Below are 20,030 nucleotides of genomic sequence, written 5' to 3' on the forward strand. Positions count from 1 at the left end.
ATGTGCATTTACTGGTGAAATGCTGTCTCTTATTATGTGCATTTACTGGTGCAAAGCTGTCTCTTATTATGTGCATTTACTGGTGAAAAGCTGTCTCTTATGTTCATTTACTGGTGAAAAGCTGTCTCTCATTACGTGCATTTACTGGTGAAAAGCTGTCTCTCATTACGTGCATTTACTGGTGAAAAGCTGTCTCTCATTACGTGCATTCACTGGTGAAAAGCTGTCTGTCATTACGTGCATTTACTGGTGAAACGCTGTCTCTCATTATGTGTATTTACTTGCCATGCCCACTTTAGTCGCCGCAAATTTCCTCGAACATGTTGCCCCCTACCCATTTGACTGCCCCCTCATATGTGCCAGTCTAGAACCGGCCCTGTACCCCTGCCTACATATACTGGGCACATATACCCCTGGCTACCTGTTCTGGGGACATCTCTCCCCCTGGCTACCTGTTCTGGGGACATCTATACCCCTGGCCACCTATTCTGGGGACACCTATAGACCTGGGGCTACCTATTTTTGGGGAACCACTGCTGTCAGATTAAATGTATTTTGGGGAACAGCTGCCAGATTATGTGTATGTTGGGGGAATCGCTGCTGCCAGATTACATCTATTTTTTGGGAACCACTGCCATATTATCTGTATTTTGGAAGAACCTCTGCCAGATTACGTGGATTTTTGGTGAAATGCTGTAAGATTACATGTATTTTGGGGGAAGGGGGGAAACACTATGGCAGAGCTCAAACTTCCCTGGCAGACCTTTCACAGCAATATTAAAATCATGTATATTTGGCTCCACCCATGACCACGCCCACATTCGGTTGCGTGGCCACGCCCATTTTTCGGCGTGCTGCGCGGCGCAGGGGGTTTTGTCAGTAACAAAATTCTTTTGTCAGTAAATTTTAGGTATTTATCAGTAAAAAAGAACGTAAAAGGTTGGCAACACTGCCCAGTCCCCGCCCCTCTCAGTCTTCTTTCACTCAGAGGGAGGCGTGGAGAGGCATCGATCAGCGCAGATTGCCTCCCCGGGCAGCAAAATCCATGACCAGGAAAGTCGTGGATTTTTGCCCCGGGGGTTAGGGGTGATTGAGTTTTCAGCCGCGGGGATGCGGCGTTTTAGGTGGGGCAATTATGTTAAAGAAGTTTTAAAAGTAAAAACCTCATTTTTTGGAGGCTTCAGAGTCTCTTTAAGCAGACTGTGATTGTCTATTGTTGTAACTTAGATGAAGATCAGATCACATTTTATGACCAATTTGTGCAGAAAATCATATAATACCAAAGGGTTCACATACTGGCAGAATGAGCTGCGCATCGCCAGCGCCGGGGAAGTGTTTGTAGCACAGCAGCAGCCATCTCCAGGTCTCCGAGCTCTCTCATTAATTGATACAGGATGACCTTGCTGCTTCTGCGCCAATTGACTCGCCAAAGGTCAGTAAATAAATTACAGGCCCTAATAAAGATTACACGGCTGCCGGAGTCTCCCAGGTTTAATACAGAGTTATCGCCCGTCTGAAAATCAATGTCATTTGGAGAAAACATGTCTTCGTCTAAGGAATGCATTAACATGAAAAATAATAGCTATTTTCTGTAAAGGTTACAGCCGACGCGGTGTGTTTTATGGAATCTGTCACATCCTGACGGAGGAGCCAGCAGCACGCATTTCCATAATTTATGGGAAGGGTTCACAGGATGGCGCTCGGAGAGGCGCGTTGGCGCAACTTTTACAGAGGTGTTAAATGGAAAAACACAACACTTAGCTATTTCTTATACTAGAGTTTTTCTTTCTTTCTTTCTTTGTTTGTATGTGATTTGAACAATCATTATTATTTATTAAGCCTTTGTGAAGTCTACCAAATTAGCATGGTATTGAACAACCCATCTGGAAGTTTCACGCAAAAAAGGAGGGAAACGGCAGAAATGCGCTTCAATGGAGAACTGTTCACAAAGGGCTACAAATTCAAAAGAACCTTGAAAACAAAAAAGACAAAAGTGAGGAGTGGTGGTGGTGGAGGGGAAGGGGGGGGGGGGGGGGGGGGGGGTGGCAACGCTGTTTTTTCACCCTTACAAACAAGGCTAAAGAAAAAGCATGACGAGTGTCGTAGGCACTGTAACTACTATGAAATCACTAAACGACCTTGAGAGATGGATTTGGTAAAGAACATCCCTCTCTTCTACCCCCTTTCCCAAAAATCAGTCCTTGCAGGGAGGACCCAAGAAAGTTAGGATCTTGTAGAGGGGCGTAACTTAAAGAGAACCTGAGATGGGACTTCAGGCTATATTTATACTTGGGGCTTCCTCCAGCTTTATGAGGTTCATGGGCTCCCTCCTGGGCATCTCCTTTCTCTTCCAATTCTCTCCGGTAATCTGGCCGGCCGTGCTCTTCTGCGCAGCCAGGAGTAGACGCAGAACCCTCCCAGGCATGGGAGCGCAGTTGGGGTGTGTCCATGGTCGGGCCACACATGCGCAGGAGCGCACGACTTACCGCGACTGGCCAGATTACCTGAGAAAATTAGAAGAGAACAGAGTCGGCCTGGAGGAAGGCAAGGGAGCACACGAGCCTCAGGAGGCTGGAGGAAGCCCCAGGTAAGTATAAATATAGCCTGGAGGCTGGAGTCCTATCTCAAGTACCTTTTTAAATACGGTAAGCTAGCCTAGACCCCCCCCCCCCCAGCAAAATTCAGCAGGCCGCCCCATGTATAAATTTAACATCATGCTTATTTATAATTAGCATAATATTTGCATCATATACAGATAAAAATCAGCGCCTGTTAATAATTAAAGCAGCTGAACAAGTGACCAGTCCAAAGTCCAACAGAATGACAGTATGTCAAGGTATTTTCAGCGCTTATCAGATATAAATCCACCCAGTGATCAGATACACTTCAGTGACAATCCACCAATCGGAATAAGATCAAGGCTTACCAGCCTATATCAGCCCAAGTCACAAGGCTGTATATGGAATTTGGCGTATATTCCCTCTCCCAGGAATTGATCTTTAGGTCACTTTTAGATGCCTCCTCCGAACACATATGCAAATCAGCCCACATCGGTCCAGATAAATAGGATTAGTACGGCAGTATGGAATGAAATAAAGCAAAAACGGTCTAGGTGTACTTTATACTGTTTTTAATTTAAGATTTTAAAAGCAATATAGGTACACAAATGTTAGTATAAAATCATACTCACATATGGGGACCTGTGTCACAGGGTACCCCACGATTAGAAAGCCCCTGGTAAAAGTGTCCCAGCAGGGAACGGGTAATGGTGCCACCTGTTTCCTTCCTGACTAGTTTCGCTCTCTGGGGCATCTGCAGGGAACTACTACTTCTTCAGGCATCAGCTTGGACTACTTGGCATTCCATTGACTATCCCTAATGTTTACAAGAGAGTCCTCCTTAAAGCCCCACAGCTTTTCATTTTTGAATGCATTTGCCAGAACAATATCTTAAACTGACTATGAATAAAAAGGAATGAAAAAAACCTTGTATTTGCAACATAATATAGGGAAATATCTACAGCACCAGTCTATAGATCCTCAGTGGTTTACTGCATCCTGCACACTCCTAGTCAGGCAGTACACTACCCCTCTGGGGAAGGGTAGTGATTCCAGGCTGTTGTAGCCATGTATCTCTCTGCTGACTGATAAGGGGCCCATACACTCAGCCGATTTTCTGGCCGACCGATCGATCCCGATCGATCGATCGATAGATCGATTGCAAATCGGTTGGCCAATCGACCGATCGATGGCCGATTTCGATCGATTTCGATGGATTTCCATCGAACTGGCAGGGTGGAAAATTTAGGTCGATCTGATGAGATTGCTTATCAGTTTGCATTGGCCTTAATGGAAATCTGATGGCAAAAAAATGCCATCAGATCGAATTTCAATAGATTTCAAACTGAAATCTATTGGAATTCTATCCTGGTAAAAAAAGTTCTAAAAACGCATCAGATAGATCATCAGATGCATTTCTTATCTATCTGCTGCCAATCTGACGAGTGTATGGGCACCTATAACCAACCATGCTAGCAGGAAGGTGTGGCTTCGGACTGAGTGGTGCGCGTAGGGGGGGGGGGGGGGTTGAGGTGTGCACAAGCAGCTGTAAGTTGCTATAGAATAGACTAGATGACTCCCCCCTTTCCTTCGCGACCACATCAATCTCCTAGAGAAAGTGATTTCCTGGTCAGTGTGTAAGAAAATGATCAAGCATTGAACAAGAAGATGTCAATTTTACTAGTTTTATATTTTTATGAAATTTAATCTGCTAAAAATGTCACGTGGTGAGTACCAAGCTTAAAGCGGACCCAAACCAAACCTTTTTTTTAATTCAAAGTATTTAGTTGCACCACTCTGACACATACAAAGATAACTAAACACTCCTTCAAGCCTATGATCATTTCAGTGCATGCTTTTCACCCTTCTCTTTTCCTAACTAGGTTTATACAGGTGGCAGCCATTAGCAATTCCTCCTTTACCGGACACCTCCTACTCCACCAGACTGCTGGATTCTGTCCCGGCAATATGAAAGGAAGGGAGGGGTTCCTCCAATAATTGTAAAATATTTTATATTTGTCATCATGCAGCTGAAAAAAGGCAGCTATTAATTATTATAATTTAAAAAATAGATTTTATTTCGGAAATCTTGTATTTTTAATTTGGGTCCACTTTAATGCAGCATTAGAAAGGTGTGAGGCGCTGACTTACCTGGAGGCTTCCCGATACTGCTGCCTTGGTGCAAGGTGTGAATAGAGATGTCGTGAACCTCCGATTTTCGGTTCGCGAACCTTCGCGGAAGGTTCGAACTTTGAAAAACAGAAAAAATTATGCTGGCCACAAAAGTGATGGAAAAGATGTTTCAAGGGGTCTAACACCTGGAGGGGGGCATGGCGGAGTGGGATACATGCCCAAAGTCCCGGGGAAAAATCTGGATTTGACGCAAAGCAGCGTTTTAAGGGCAGAAATCACATTAAATGCTAAATTGCAGGCCTAAAGTGCTTTCAAACATCTTGCATGGGTATACATCAATCAGGGAGGGTAATTAGAGTTCTGCTTCACACTGACACACCAAACTCACTGTGTAACGCACCGCAAACAGCTGTTTGCATAGTGACGGCCGTGCTGGACTGGTGCGCAACATGGCCAGAGTTTAGGCCGTGGCGTTTTTCAAGCCCATATGGTCGCCGGGCTGTGGTAGCTTAATGATAGAACAGTGACTGTCCAGCTGATCAAATTTGGTCTGACCACAATGAAGCAACGACCTTATTATCTTTTGTGTGCCACCCCCACCCGAGACACTCAAATAGCCGGCGATCATTGCTTCATTGTGATACGCAAGCCCCTTCACCGCGGCAAGGTAATGATCACGAAGGGGGATGGGCACATGTACATGCCTTTTGTTTTTTTGTTGCAGACGCCCGCAGTGCAGCCAGAAAAATTAGCCAGGCATGTACACGCACCAGAAAAATTAGTGTAGCGGCCGCTGCTAGCAGCAGCCTTAAAAATTCAGGAATCCGCCTAGAGTCCTGGGCCCTGTTGGTGGTGGCGGAGAAGGCAAGCGGTCGTGCAGTAGCCCTCCGTGATCCATTCCTTATTCATTTTGATAAAGGTCAGGTACTGAACACTGTCGTGACTTAGGCGACTTCTCTTCTCAGTAACTATGCCTCCAGCTGCACTGAAGGTCCTTTCTGACAGGACGCTAGCGGCAGGGCAAGAGAGAAGTTGTATGGCAAATTGGGACAGCTCTGGCCACAGGTCAAGCCTGCGCAACCAGTAGTCCAAGGGTTCATCGTCGCTTTTCGCAGTGTCTACATCCACACTCAAGGCCAGGTAGTCGGCTACCTGCTGGTCCAGGCGTTGGTGGAGGGTGGATCCGGAAGGACTATGGCAAGGAGTTGGACTAAAGAACGTCCGCATGTCCGACATCACCCTGAGATCGCTGGAGCGTCCTGTCCTTGCCTGCGTGGACTTGGGAGGAGGAGGGTTACTGCCAGTGGTACCTTGATTGCGTTGTGCAGCCACATCACCCTTAAACGCATTGTAAAGCATCATCGACAGCTTGTTCTGAAAGTGCTGCATCCTTTCCGCCTTGTGTTGAGTTGGTAACAGGTCCGCCACTTTGTGCCTGTACCGAGGGTCTAGTAGCGTGGCCACCCAGCACAGGTCATTCGCCTTGAGTTTTTTGATACGGGGGTCCCTCAACAGGCTAGACAACATGAAAGAGGACATCTGCACAAAGCTGGATGCAGACATACTCTCCATCTCCTCTTGCTCTTTCTCAGTGACGGGATGCAACTCCTCTTCCTCACCCCAGCCACGAACAATACCGCGGGAACGTGGAGAAGCAGAAGCCCCCTGTGACGGCTGCCGCGGTTGTTCTTCTTCCGCCGCCTCTTCCTGCTCCACAGAAACACCTTCCTCATCATCACCATCATCAGAGTCTGACTCCTCTCCTTCCCCACACGTCTCCTCTTCTTCCTCCTCCTCCCCCCTCTGTGCTGCCGCAGGTGTTGTGGGAACATCGGGTTCGGGTGTAAATGGCTCCCATGACTCCTGCTGCCATAACTCTTCTCGTTCACGCTCCTCCACAGCTGTATCCACCACTCTACGCACGACATGCTCCAGGAAGTAGGCGTAGGGGATCAAGTCACTGATGGTGCCCTCATCGCGACTCACCAGTTTGGTCACCTCCTCAAAGGGCTCCATGACCCTGCATGCATATCGCATCCATGTCCAGTTGTTGGGCCACAACATCCCTATCCTCCCAGATTGTGTCCTTGTACTGTAATGATACAGGTACTAGGTGACGGCTTTCTCCTGGTCTAGCAGGCGAGAGAACATCAGCAGGGTGGAATTCCAGCGAGTCGGGCTATCGCAAATCAGGCGTCTCACCGGCAAGTTGTTTCTACGCTGAATGTCCGCAAAGCGTGCCATGGCCTTGTAAGAGCGCCTGAAATGCCCACACAACTTCCTGGCCTGCTTCAGGACTTCCTCTATGCCTGGGTACTTGGACACAAATCTTTGCACGACCAGATTCAGCACATGTGCCATGCAGGGTATGTGTGTCAGCTTTCCCAAATTCAACGCAGCAATGAGATTGCTGCCGTTGTCACACACCACGTTGCTGATCTCAAGGTTGTGCGGGGTCAGCCATTGCTCCACCTGTTTGTTAAGAGGAGCCAGGAGAGCTGCTCCAGTGTGACTCTCCGCTTTCAGGCAAGACTTGTCTAACACTGCGTGACACCGTCGTACCTGGCATGCAGCATAGGCCCTGGGGTGCTGGGGCTGTGTAGCTGGAGAGGAGATCGCGGCACCAGCCAAGGAGGAGGAGGAGGATGACGACAGCGAAGCGGTGGTAGCCGGATGGAGAGGAGGTGGCTGGAGGCCTGCCTGCAAGCCGTGGAGGTGTGACAAGTCGGTCCGCTGCGCAGCCACGTACTCCCTGCTTGCTGCCATCGGTCACCAGGTTGACCCAATGGGCTGTGCATGTAATGTAGTGGCCATGCCCGTGCTTGGCAGACCAGGCATCCGTGGTCAGGTGGACCCTTGACCCAATGCTGTGTGCCAGAGATGACACCACTTGCCTCTCAACTGCACGGTACAGTTTGGGTATGGCCTTTTGTGAAAAATAATTGCGGCCTGGTATCTTCCACTGCGGTGTACCAATGGCCACAAACTTACGGAAAGCCTCCGACTCCACCAGCTTGTATGGTAATAGCTGGCAAGCTAATAGTTCCGCCACGCCAGCTCTTAGACGCCGGGCAAGACAGTGACTTTCAGACATTTGCTTCTTACACTCAAATACTTCCTTCACAGACAGCTGGGTACTGCTGTGGGCAGAGGAGAAGGAACCGCTGAAGTGAAGAGGTGGTGTGGAGGAGGGTGGCTATGAACGTCCAAGGGAGAAAGTGGATGAAGACGATGCACCTGAAGGAGGAAGAGGAGAAGGAGGGTGGCTTGTCTTTTGAGGGGTGCTGCTTTTCCTCAGGTGTTCTTGCCATAGCTGTTTGTGCCTTCTCTCCAGGTGCCTTCGCAAGGCACTTGTCCCTACGTGAGAGTTGGCCTTTCCACGGCTCAATTTTAGCTGGCAGAGACAACAGATGGCTTTGCTCCGATCTGAGACACACACGTGAAAAAATTTCCAAACCGCTGAGCCCCCCTGGGGTGATGGCGCTACGGTGGCATCAGCAGCTGACGTTGAAGGGCATATTGGCTGGCTGGCCATAGCTGGCGATACATGGCGCCGGACACTGCCCCCAGCTGTTTCTGAGGACGAGCTCCCTCTGCTTCTATCATGGAGTCGTCTCCTCCTACTCCTCTCTGACTCCTCCTCTGAACTGTCCCCATGATCATCTCCTCTACCGGGAACATATGTGGTATCCGTATAATCGTCATCATAATCCTCCTGGCTAGCTTCGCTTTCCTCAGACACCTCCTCAACTGCACCAACTTCAGGTGGTTCATCATCCCCCTCCTCACACATTACGTCCATACTATCGCCACCTAACTCAGACGTATGAGGTGGTGTACCTGCGCCTTCTTCTTGTTGTTGCAGTAGTGTGTGTGTGAATCAGTGATTTCACCACCACCACCAAATAACTCCTGCGAAGTGTCAAATGCAGCAGATGTGGTGCTTGTTGTAGCGCTGGTCGCTGCGGGAGATGGGGTGTTCTGTGTTAAATAGTCTGAGCACTGTATTTTGGGCCAGGTCCGCACGAAATCACAGCAACACCACCTCGCACAGACCTGCCGGTGCCTGGTGGCCTTCCTCTGGGTCTGCCTCTACCTCTTCCTCTACCTGGTTTGTCCATTTTGTCCATCTTGGGGACAAAATGGACAAACACTGTATATGCAGTGAGCTGGGTTCACTCAACACAACAGGTAGTTAGATGCAGTGAGCTGAGTTCACTGAACAGTAAAGGTACTTAGATGCAGTGAGGTGGGTTCACTGAACAATAAAGGTACTTAGATGCAGTGAGGTGGGTTCACTGAACAATAAAGGTACTTAGATGCAGTGAGCTGGGTTCACTGAATACAACAGGTAGTAAGATGCAGTAAGCTGTGTTCACTGAACAATAAAGGTACTTAGATGCAGTGAGCTTTGTTCACTGAACACAACAGGTAGTAAGATGCAGTGAGCTGGGTTCACTGAACAATAAAGGTACTTAGATGCAGTGAGCTGGGTTCACTGAATACAACAGGTAGTAAGATGCAGTGAGCTGGGTTCACTGAACAGTAAAGATACTTAGATGCAGTGAGCTGGGTTCACTGAACAGTAAAGGTACTTAGATGCAGTGAGCTGGGTTCACTGAACAGTAAAGGTACTTAGATGCAGTGAGCTGGGTTCACTGAATACAACAGGTAGTAAGATGCAGTGAGCTGGGTTCACTGAACAGTAAAGGTTCTTAGATGCAGTGAGCTGGGTTCACTGAACACAACAGGTAGTTAGATGCAGTGAGCTGGGTTCACTGAACAATAAAGGTACTTAGATGCAGTGAGCTAGGTTCACTGAATACAACAGGTAGTAAGATGCAGTGAGCTGGGTTCACTGAACAGTAAAGGTACTTAGATGCAGTGAGCTGGGTTCACTGAACACAAAGCTAGGTATATGCAGTGATGAGGTGGGTTAAGTAAACACAACAGATACTGGGTATATGCAGTACTGGGCAGTACAATGTGCAGCTCCCTGTCACACACACAGGTAGTCACTGAATGTGCTGGGCTGCTGGCAGTGGCACACACACTATCAATTAGCAAGGCTGTGCATGCAACAAAAGTGTCAGTTTGACACACAGAAAAAAAAAAAGTACAGGATGAGCTCTGAAAAAAGCTATTGAGGGGTGCTATAAAAGCAATAACAATCAGCCAGGAGCAAGCTAAGCAGCCAAGAACCTAACTAATCTGTCCCTAGAAGAACAAGTCTGCAGCAGCTGTCCCTAGTCTGTCTCTAGCAGGCACACGAGTGAGGCTAATGGCCACCACAGCCTGCCTTATATAAGGGGGGGGGGGGGGGGCTCCAGGGCTTAGTGTAGCCTGAATGGCTACAATGTGCCTCCTGACTGTGATGCAGAGGGTCAAAGTTGACCCTCATAGTGCATTATGGGGCGAATCGAACTACTGCAAAAGTTCGCCTGGTGCAGGCGAACGCGAACCCCCAAAGTTCGCCTGGAACCGTTCACCGGCGAACCGTTCGGTACATCTCTAGGTGTGAACTGATACCAGTCATGCCAAAAACATGTCACAGATTACACTCATCACTGAATCTGCACAGCTAGTTTTTGCCTTGTAAATATGCATGTGCCAGTTTTTAGCATTAATTTAGCACATTTACATTACAGCAGGGAATCAACCTTTCCCCTTTCTGTATATTAACATACATAAGTCTCCAGAGTTCTTATAACGCCATCCAAGACTTCTTCTTTTCTTCTTTGTCTCCTTCTCTGCCGACTCTTCACAACTTGCTAGCAGAGTAGTCCCCTTCTCCTGAGTTCTTCATATGGCAGCCAAGGCTTCTTCTTTTCTTCTACATCTTCTTCTTTGACGACTCTTCACATCTTGCTAGCAGAGAAGTCCCCTTCTTCAGAGTTCTTATAGCAGCACCCAAGAACAACAACAACAACAACAAATAACATTTGTAAAGCGCTTTTCTCCCGTGGGACTCAAAGCGCATAAGCATGGCTCCGACCATCGTGGTACAGGGGAAGAATTTTATAAATCTGGAAATGCCAGGCTAAACAGGTGGCTTTTTAGTCTGGATTTAAATAGCTCCAGGGATGGTGCTGTCTTTACTGGGTGTGGTAGGGAGTTCCAAAGAGTAGGGGCAGCATGACAGAAGGCTCTGTCTCCAGATTTTTTGAGGTGCACTCTGGGAGTGACCAAGTTTATAGAACTTGCTGATCTGAGGTTGTGAGAGGTGTGGTGCAGCTTCAGCAAGTCCTTCATGTATCCAGGGCCCAGATTGTGCAGGGATTTGAATGTCAGCAGTCCAATCTTGAAGAGTATTCTCCATTCTACTGGTAGCCAGTGCAGTGAGCGAAGGATCGGTGTAATGTGACAGTGGCGAGGCTGGTTTGTTAGCAATCTGGCAGCAGCATTCTGCACTAATTGCAGGCGACGCAAGTCTTTTTTGGGGAGGCCAGCATAAAGGGCATTGCAGTAGTCCAGCCGTGATGTGATGAAGGCGTGGACTAGGGTTTGAAGATCCTCTGGGGGAATCAGATGTTTAATCTTTGCAATGTTCTTCAGATGAAAGAAGGAAGATTTAACTACAGATGAAATTTGGTTTCTGAAACTCAATTCCCCATCGATTAGTACGCCAAGGCTGCGCACAAGGTTGGAGCTGTTTATGTCTGAATTCCCAATCCTGATTGGTGTTGCTTTAGGATAGAGCTGTTTTGATGGCGAGTGCTGGCTTTGGACAAACAGGACCTCAGTTTTGTCAGCATTCAGTTTCAACCAGTTATCATTCATCCATGCCTGAAGCTCAGCTAAGCAAGAGTTTATTTTTGGGGTAGGGTCTGTTCCACCAGGTTTGAAGGACAGGTATAGCTGTGTGTCATCGGCGTAGCAGTGGTACGTCAGGCCATGTCGTTGGATAAGTGTACCGAGTGGCAACATGTAGATTGCAAACAGCAGAGGGGATAGGATTGATCCTTGTGGCACTCCGAATTGTAGAGGTGCAGGTTTGGACATTATAGGTCCTAGGGATACTCTCTGTGTTCTGTCAGTCAGGAATGATCTGAACCACTGGAGGACTGATCCACTGATGCCACAGTACTCCTGCAGTCTGTTAAGCAGGATTTCATGGTCAACTGTATCAAAAGCAGCTGAGAGATCCAACAGGATTAGGATGGAGCATTCCCCTCTGTCCCTTGCCATGAGCAGATCGTTGCAGACTTGGATGAGGGCTGTTTCACAGCTGTGGTGTTTCTTAAAGCCAGATTGTAGAGGGTCCAGGATGTTGTTTACTGACAGCCTGGTTTCAAGTTGCAGATAGACAGCCTTTTCAATAACTTTACCTAAGAAGGGGAGGTTGGAGACAGGTCTGTAGCTGCTCATAGCATCTGGATCCATGGAAGGTTTTTTGAGAAGGGGCTTGATGATTCCTTCTTTTAGAGAGGTAGGAAACCTCCCTGCTTGCAGAGAGCAATTTACTATTTTGTGAAATGCTGGACCAAGCAGGTCAGGGCATTTCAGCATATGTTTAGTTGGTCCAGGGTCCAGGTCGCAGGTTGTCTGGTGGAGACGACAGAGGGTGTCTGAGATCTCTTCCTCACTAATACTTTTGAAATCAGTCCAGGGTGTTAGGTTGTTTTTGCAGCTATTTCCATTAGTTGCATGAGTCTTGGGTGCTGTGGACTGAATGAGAGACCGAATAGAAGATACTTTGTCAGCAAAGTAGCAGGCAAATTTCTCACATAGCTCCTTTGAGGGAGTTATAGTGGGTTTTAGACAGGATGGATTACATAGTCTATCAACTGTGCGGAATAGTTGGGCTGGTCTGTTGGCGGCCTTTGCGATCTCCTGTGATAGGTAGGAGGATTTTTTCTTGGTGATCGCATTTTGGTAGCTTTCCCGGTGAGAGACAAGGGTGTGTTTATCTTTTGAATTCTGAGATTTTCGCCACTTCCTTTCTAGTCTGCGCACTTCTTTCTTTAGGTCCTTTAGTGAGCTGTCAAACCACCGTGCATGGTGAAGTGGTGTAGATCGTTTGATGCGAACTGGAGCGAGGGCGTCATAGGCAGATGACACTGCATGGTTGTAAATCAGGACCATGGAGTCTGGGTCTGCGCAATGATTGGTTAATGCGTCGAAGTTGAGGATATTCTGAACGTGCTGGGGTGAGACATCTTTCAGTGAACGGTATTTTATGAGTTCTTTCCCTCTGTGTTTTATCGCTGGTGCTGACAGAGAGAAGTGGATGGTGTGGTGGTCTGACCATACCACTGGGTTTATATCCATGTGTGATATTAAAAGTCCGGAATGAAATATAAGATCCAGGGTGTGCCCTTTCGTATGGGTGGGGAGGTTGATAGCCTGAGAGAAACCCAGTTCATTCATTATGAGAAGTAGTTCACTTCCTAGCTGGGAGTCGTGATCATCCACCCATGCATTGAAGTCTCCCAGGATGATCCATCTAGGGTGTTCCACTGTTACGCAGGATAAGAGTTCAGATATTTCCTTAAGAAAGGCTGGACCATTTTTTGGGGGGCGGTATATGAGCAATATGTTGATGTTTACTTCTGCTGACAGTTGAGCTGCAATACATTCAAAGGTTTCAGTGGGGCCTATGGGCAGGGGCCTTATGTTCAAGGAGGATCTGAAGCATATGGCAACCCCCCCACCCTTGCCGACTTGTCTCTCACAGTGCAAGATTGAATAATTGGCCGGCACGGTTGCTTCAAGAGTTGGGCCTGCATGCTTCCCAAGCCAGGTCTCTGTCAAAAAGGTCAAATCAGAGAGCTCTATTAGGTCATGTATAGTTGCAGTCTTATTATTTATCGATCTGGCATTGCAGAGTGTAGCTGTGATTAAGCTTTTCTGAGGGCAAATATGTTTTTTATACTTGGATCCACTACCTCTCCGCCCCCTTCTGCATTTCCTGAGTATCCCAAAGGATTTTAAGAGTAGAGCCAGAGAGGTGTTAATTTGTAATTGATTCTTGGGAGGGCATGCAGAGAAAAGGTCCTTTGATGAGTATTTGTATGTTGACATTAGAGACAATAGACTTGTTCAGATAGCTTGTACTTCTGGAGTCCTGCTGGGATCAAAGGGGGTCTATGCAAAATCCTTTCATTCCTACACAGAGTTGGATCATAGATTTATTTTAAGTAAAGTTCCTTGTTTTAGAAGATAAATGATAACATAAATGTGGAAAATAGTCACTTGGTGCATATGCCTTGGATAATGTATAAAGGATTACTCACAGGGTGGAGTGAGGGCAATCACAGGCAATCAAGTTTCCAGAGAGGTTGAAGGTCTTGTTTCAGGTCAGCTGTTAGAAGGCTTGGTGTGTTCAGCAGAGGTGAGCTTCATGGAGGATTTCAATCCAGTTTAAATCTCTGCCATCCAAAGTAATCCGATTGTTCTGGTTGGTTGTAGTTGTAGCCTTGGTCGTGGTGGGTGGAATTCCTCTGTATTTTGAGTCCAGTTTCAGCACAAATAGGTTTAAAGGTGTAGAAATCTGAGACAAGGTCTGGAGCAGCTTAAGAGAGCTGCAGCCCGGCTGGGCGCGCTCAGATCAAAAAACGACTTCTTTCTTCTTTGTCTTCTCCTCTGATGACTCTTCACATCTTGCTAGCAAAGTAGTCACCTTCTTCAGAGTTCTTCTTATGGCATTCAAGACTTCTTCTTTTCTTCTTTGTCTCATTCTCTGACAACTCTTCACATCTTGCTAGCAGAGGAGTCCCCTTCTTCAGAGTTCTTCTAACGGCACCCAAGACTTCTTGTCTTCTTCCTCTTATTCTCTGATGACTCTTTACATTATGCTAGCAGAATAGTCCCCTTCTTCAGAGTTCTTATGGCAGCCAAAACGACTTATTTTCTTCGTTTTCCTCTTTGATGACTCTTTACATTCATTGTTATCAGATTAGTCCGCTTCTTCAGAGTTCTTCTTATGGCAGCCAAGACGACTTATTTTCTACTTTGTCTTCTTCTCTGATGACTCTTCACATCTAGCTAGCAGAGTAGTCCCCTTCTTCAGAGTATCCTTTAACCACTTGACGACCAGGGGATTTATGGCTGATCGGTGCTGCGTGGACTCCCCAACCCGCAGCACCGATCAGGAAATAGCCAGGGCGATCAGACTTGCCCCCTTTTTTCCCCACTAGGGGGATGTCCTGCTGGGGGGGTCTGATCGCCGCCGGCTTGCTGCTTTTTGCGGGGGGCTCTTCAAAGCCCCCCTCCGCAGCGTTCTCTGCGCTCCGTCCCTCTCCCTCCCCCCGTGAGCTGCGCAGGACGGATATCCGTCCTGCGCATTGAAGGATAGGCTTCAGCCTATCATAGGCCGGCGATCCCCGGCCAATCAGAGGCCGGGGATCGCCGATCTGCCTTACGGCGCTGCTGCGCAGCAGCGCCGTATGATGTAAACAGCGGGGATTTCTTCCCCGCGTGTTTACATTTTGCCGACACCCTCCGTGAATGGACATGGAAAGGCCGCTCGAACGCCATGGAAACCCGCAGATGACCAGTTTACGCCAATCGGCGTTAGCTGGTCGTCAAGAGGTTAAGGACAGACAAGATTTCTTCTATTATTTATTAAGAGCCAACATAATACGCAGCACTGCACAATAGATAAATGGGATTACATACAAGGTAAGAAGACATACAAGGAACACGGAAGGCGAAACAAGAAACAGGATCATGTGGTGGGACTGAATGTCATTGGTGGTAAACGTCATGTTATAGGGTCCAGGCTGGGTTAAAAGGTCAGGAATCTCATTGGTTGGGTAGCTGCTCCTCTCAGCTTGAGGTCATCTTGTTCCCACCCTAATCCGTGAGCCCCCATATAAACCTGTAGCGTAAAACAGTAAAACAAGCCCAGATGACAAATGTACTCCCATCCTATGAACACACACTCGTACAGTGAGATGGATGTATACAGGAATATAATTAACTCTAAACAGCAATACTCCCAGCATCCCTCACCACAGGAAGCCGCTCTGCCCCCCCATCATTATTCATTTTCATTGATTTGGAATCTTTTTACCGCCAGATGTGACTCCAGCTGGCCGGATAGCTGCGCATGACGTTCTGCGTAAACCGCCGTCTCTCTCTTGATGTTTTTTTTCCCCTCTCTCTTCCGTTTCTAACAAATGGTAAAGATGGCAGACGCTCAACTTTCAAACGATTCCAGCAAATCCGTAAAGAGTATGCGGAGAGCCAGAGGCAATCTTCTCCGGTGCCAAGAGCCGCGTGACTGTGGCATCCGGGAGCAGCTGCCGCCAACGTTCAGAGGGCCCGTTGCCGCAGCGTCAGGGAATTATCTGGGACATTTTTGAAACATGGTGAGTTAAAAAAACAAAACATTTCAGTGATGTTTTATATTGCTCCATTGGTTCTCTTCACTTTACAGCGAAACGCGTGAAGATTTCATTAACACTTCCTCTCTGCAGATTATAATGCGTCCTCACAGCCCCATAGCAGTCTTTTCTTTATTTCCTATACGGTAAAACGCCCATTATCCGGCAACAACTGGGATTGGCTGGTGCCGGATAAGTTTGGTTTCTGGTTGTTGAAAGTTCAAAATAGGCCTCGCTAATACAGTTCTATACCCCACCTTGTATATTTACCATAAACTTTAACATTATTAAAGATTAATGTTAAAATACAGTTAACATTAATAAATACTTTTAACATGAATAAAGATTAATGTTAAAATACAGTAATTAAAGGACACCCGAGGTGAAAATAAAATAAAGGAATAAACAATTGTACCTATCCTCCTTCTACTAAAAATGACTTTTTAAGATATTCCCCAGTTTTATATTATATTTAAGTCTGCTTTTAAAGTGTTTACTGTTTTATTGTTTTTGCTCAATGACACATTTATTGAAGTACGCCAGAGCTAAAATGTATGAACTATTGACCCTTTTTATCCCTTTCCTGCTCTCAGATGCCATTTTCTGCTAGGAAAGTGTTTTATAGTTGTAGTTTCTTATCCGTGAGGGTCACACTATAGTCTGACCAAGTCCTGACTCAGACAGGAACTGCTATTTACATACCTGATAGATAACTCTTTTAGACAGAGAAAGAAAAAAAAAGGAACACAGCCTAATTATTTGTGTGTTAGGCACTGTACATGCACATGTCTATCTCATCATGTCACATGTCACTTCGGGTATCCTTTAAAAATAAATCAAGACAAAGGACAGACTTAACTGAATGTAACAAAGGTTTATTAGTGCATAAAGAGGTGTAAAAATACGGTTAGTTCCATAAATATTTGGACAGAGACAACTTTTTTTCTAATTTTGGTTCTGTACATTGCCACAATGAATTCTAAATGACACAACTCAAGGGGGTGCACAAAGCCACAGACTAGTGGAGGAGCACCCCAGCTGGGACAGGTGTGTTGTTGCACTCTGCAGGGGCCCCAAGAACCACAGTAAAGTTGAGGGGGGACTGGGGGCCTGGCAGTCAGTTCAGGGCCCTGGGCAATTGCCCAGGTTGCCCCTATGATAGTGGGGGATACTTAAACATAATGATAGATATGTCTAGATGTGGGAATTAGGTTTTAAATTATGATTTTAGCAAGTACCTATATTATGGGTCACATGATGCTTGGTTTCTGCTGCTTGAATAGTACAAATCAGCCATGTTGGTAGTACTCACATGCAGCAGAGCTTATTCAGCATACTGAGTGGGTGGGGCAAAAACCCATCAGACTAGGGCTTGTCAAACAAGAAGTCCTATAAAAAGGAACGCATTACCTGTGACTCCTTTCATTTATTTTATAAAAATGTGGTGCATCTTTCTAAACTATTCAAACACACCTCTTAGGCGTATGTTATTTAAAGGGAACCAGAGAAGAGATTGGTCGATAGCTTGTAAAGAATAAATGCTCTACCTGATAATTTCACCACTCTGGTGTGCCTTTTTTGTGTTTTTTATCCATTATTGCTCCAGGAAATATCCAATATGGCCGCTGGCTCATATCCCTTCTGCTTCCAGGTTATGAGTTGTTCTGGATGTGCTGTCTAGCCTCTATGAGACTATAGACAAGCAGAGCTGCTGCAGCCTTTCATCTGTCTGCTTTCAACTTTATTATTCTGGTATGCTGTGTGGCTGGCTGTAGGAAGTGTCTCTCATAGAAATGAAACTGCATATAGTAGATAATGACAATGACTGGCTGCACACTGCACACAGATACCCTTGTGTGTGTCAGAGCTTCTTTCTCGGCAGCAGCAGCCCCTCCCATGTCAACAGCTCTGAGTAGGGGGCCAGGAGGGGGCAGGCTTGGGCTTGAAAAGACTCCACAGAAGAGTGACTCAGCTATAATGATTCCAGGTCAAACCTAGACTGAATCAGTCGGTGGATTCTTATCACAGTTGATAACAGATAGATTAGACTGAGAAGAATAAAACTAAAAGCAGGGTAGGTGTTTACTGTCATGTTCCCACTGATAAATGTAATAAAATGCATGAGGGTGCTTCGTCTCTGGTTCTCTTTAAAGGACAATGATTGTGAACAATTATAACATTTTAAATATATACATATAAATGTATATTTCTACCAGAGTAAAATGCACTATAAACTACCCTATTCCTGTGTTTCTGTCACTTACAGTAGGCAGTGAAAATCTAACAGATCTATCCGGGTTTTGACTAGTCCATCTCCTCATGGGGGATTTGCAGTTATATTTTTATTTACAAAAGCACTTAATGAACTGCACTTGCTCAGTCCAGCTGCCAAAATAGTGTGCAAATGAGTCAGAAAGCTGGCTGACATTTTTGTATAGATCCTTTGAAGGGAGTGCTTTTGTAAAAAATAAAGTTAACACTGAGAATCTCCCATGAGGAGATAAACTAGACCAAAATCTGTCAGATACTTCCGCTTTTTTACTACCCATAGTAAGGGACAACAATATAGGAAAAAGTAATTTGTAGTGGGATTTACTCTGGTGAAAATGTACATTTTGTATGTATGTATTTTAAATGATACAATTTTTTTGCGATCGTGGCCCTTTGAAGTGTACCTGAGACAAGGATAAAGAAGGTTTTAATACTTACCCGGGGCTTCTCCAGCCCCATAAGCACCGCTGGTGCTGGGTCCCTAACCGTCCTCCCTAGTGCCTCTGTTCGGCTGCAATCAGCCCCGGTCATTTGGGTCAGTTGTGTCAGTTGGCTCATCTGCATATGTGCGGCCCCTCCGCGCATGCGCAGACGTGCCTGACTGGCGCTGCTGAGCCAGTTACCATTGCTGATTGCGGCCGAACAGAGGCACTCTGTAGGATGGAGAGGGATTCAGCGGTGCTTATGGGGCTGCAGGAAGCCCTGGGAAAGTATCAAATCTTCCTTTATCCATGTCTCAGGTCTACTTTAACCTGAAGACTGTAAAAAAAAAAAAAGTTCCACTTACCTGGGGGTTCTGCCACCCCCCTGCAGCCGCCCTTTGCCCACGACGTTATCAAATAATCCTAGTGGTCCCCCGCCGCAACACATTTTCCCTTTCTTAAAGACACTGAAGCGAAAAAAAAAATATGATATAGTGAATTGGTTGTGTACTATGAATAATTACTAGAAGATTAGCAGCAAAGAAAATATTCTCATACTTTTATTTTCAGGTATATAGTGTTTTTTCTAACATTGCATTATTCTATAATATGTGCAGATTACACAACACTCAGCATTCAAAATGATTCTTTCAGAGCAGTCTGTGAAGTAATGACCTCTCCTCTAGCAGAGAAAAAGTAAATAGTCCAGGAACAGTTGAGATAATAAAAGTCAGATAACAGCCCTCTCCACGACTAACTTAGTCGGAGAGCTTAATGGCTTGTTTGCATAGAGATAACAACTGGAGTTTCTCAACTCTTCCTGTACTGGAAACAATTAGACTGATGTATCTGATCTTAATGTTTTATTTCTTAGCTGTACTACACATACAAGTCATAATATCATAATTTTTTTTCGCTTCAGTGTCTCTTTAAGTCACTATCAACTGCCCAATCGCGGCTCTGGCCACGCACGTCCTCGTTCGCACTTTGATTGCCGGGAGCGTGCTGCGTAGGCACAGTAGAGATTTTCTCGTACTGCATCTGTGCAGGATGCTCCCAGCCCCGGGAGCTCGTCCGAGGATGTGCGCGGCAGACGCAGAGGACATCGACTTGCAAGAAAGAAAGTGCGTCGCAGCGGGGGACTTGAGGATCGTTTGGTAACGTTGCGAGCACAGAGCAGCTGTGGGGTAGGGGAGGGGGGGTTGAGGGGGGGGGGGTTGGGGGGCTTGGCAGAAGCCCCAGGTAAGTGAAACTTTTTTTTTCAACCCTCTGTTCCATTTTAAAGCTGGTAATGATGAGTGAAAATGCTAATATTC

This window comes from Hyperolius riggenbachi, chromosome 5 (assembly GCF_040937935.1).
Source record: "Hyperolius riggenbachi isolate aHypRig1 chromosome 5, aHypRig1.pri, whole genome shotgun sequence".
NCBI lineage: Eukaryota > Metazoa > Chordata > Amphibia > Anura > Hyperoliidae > Hyperolius > Hyperolius riggenbachi.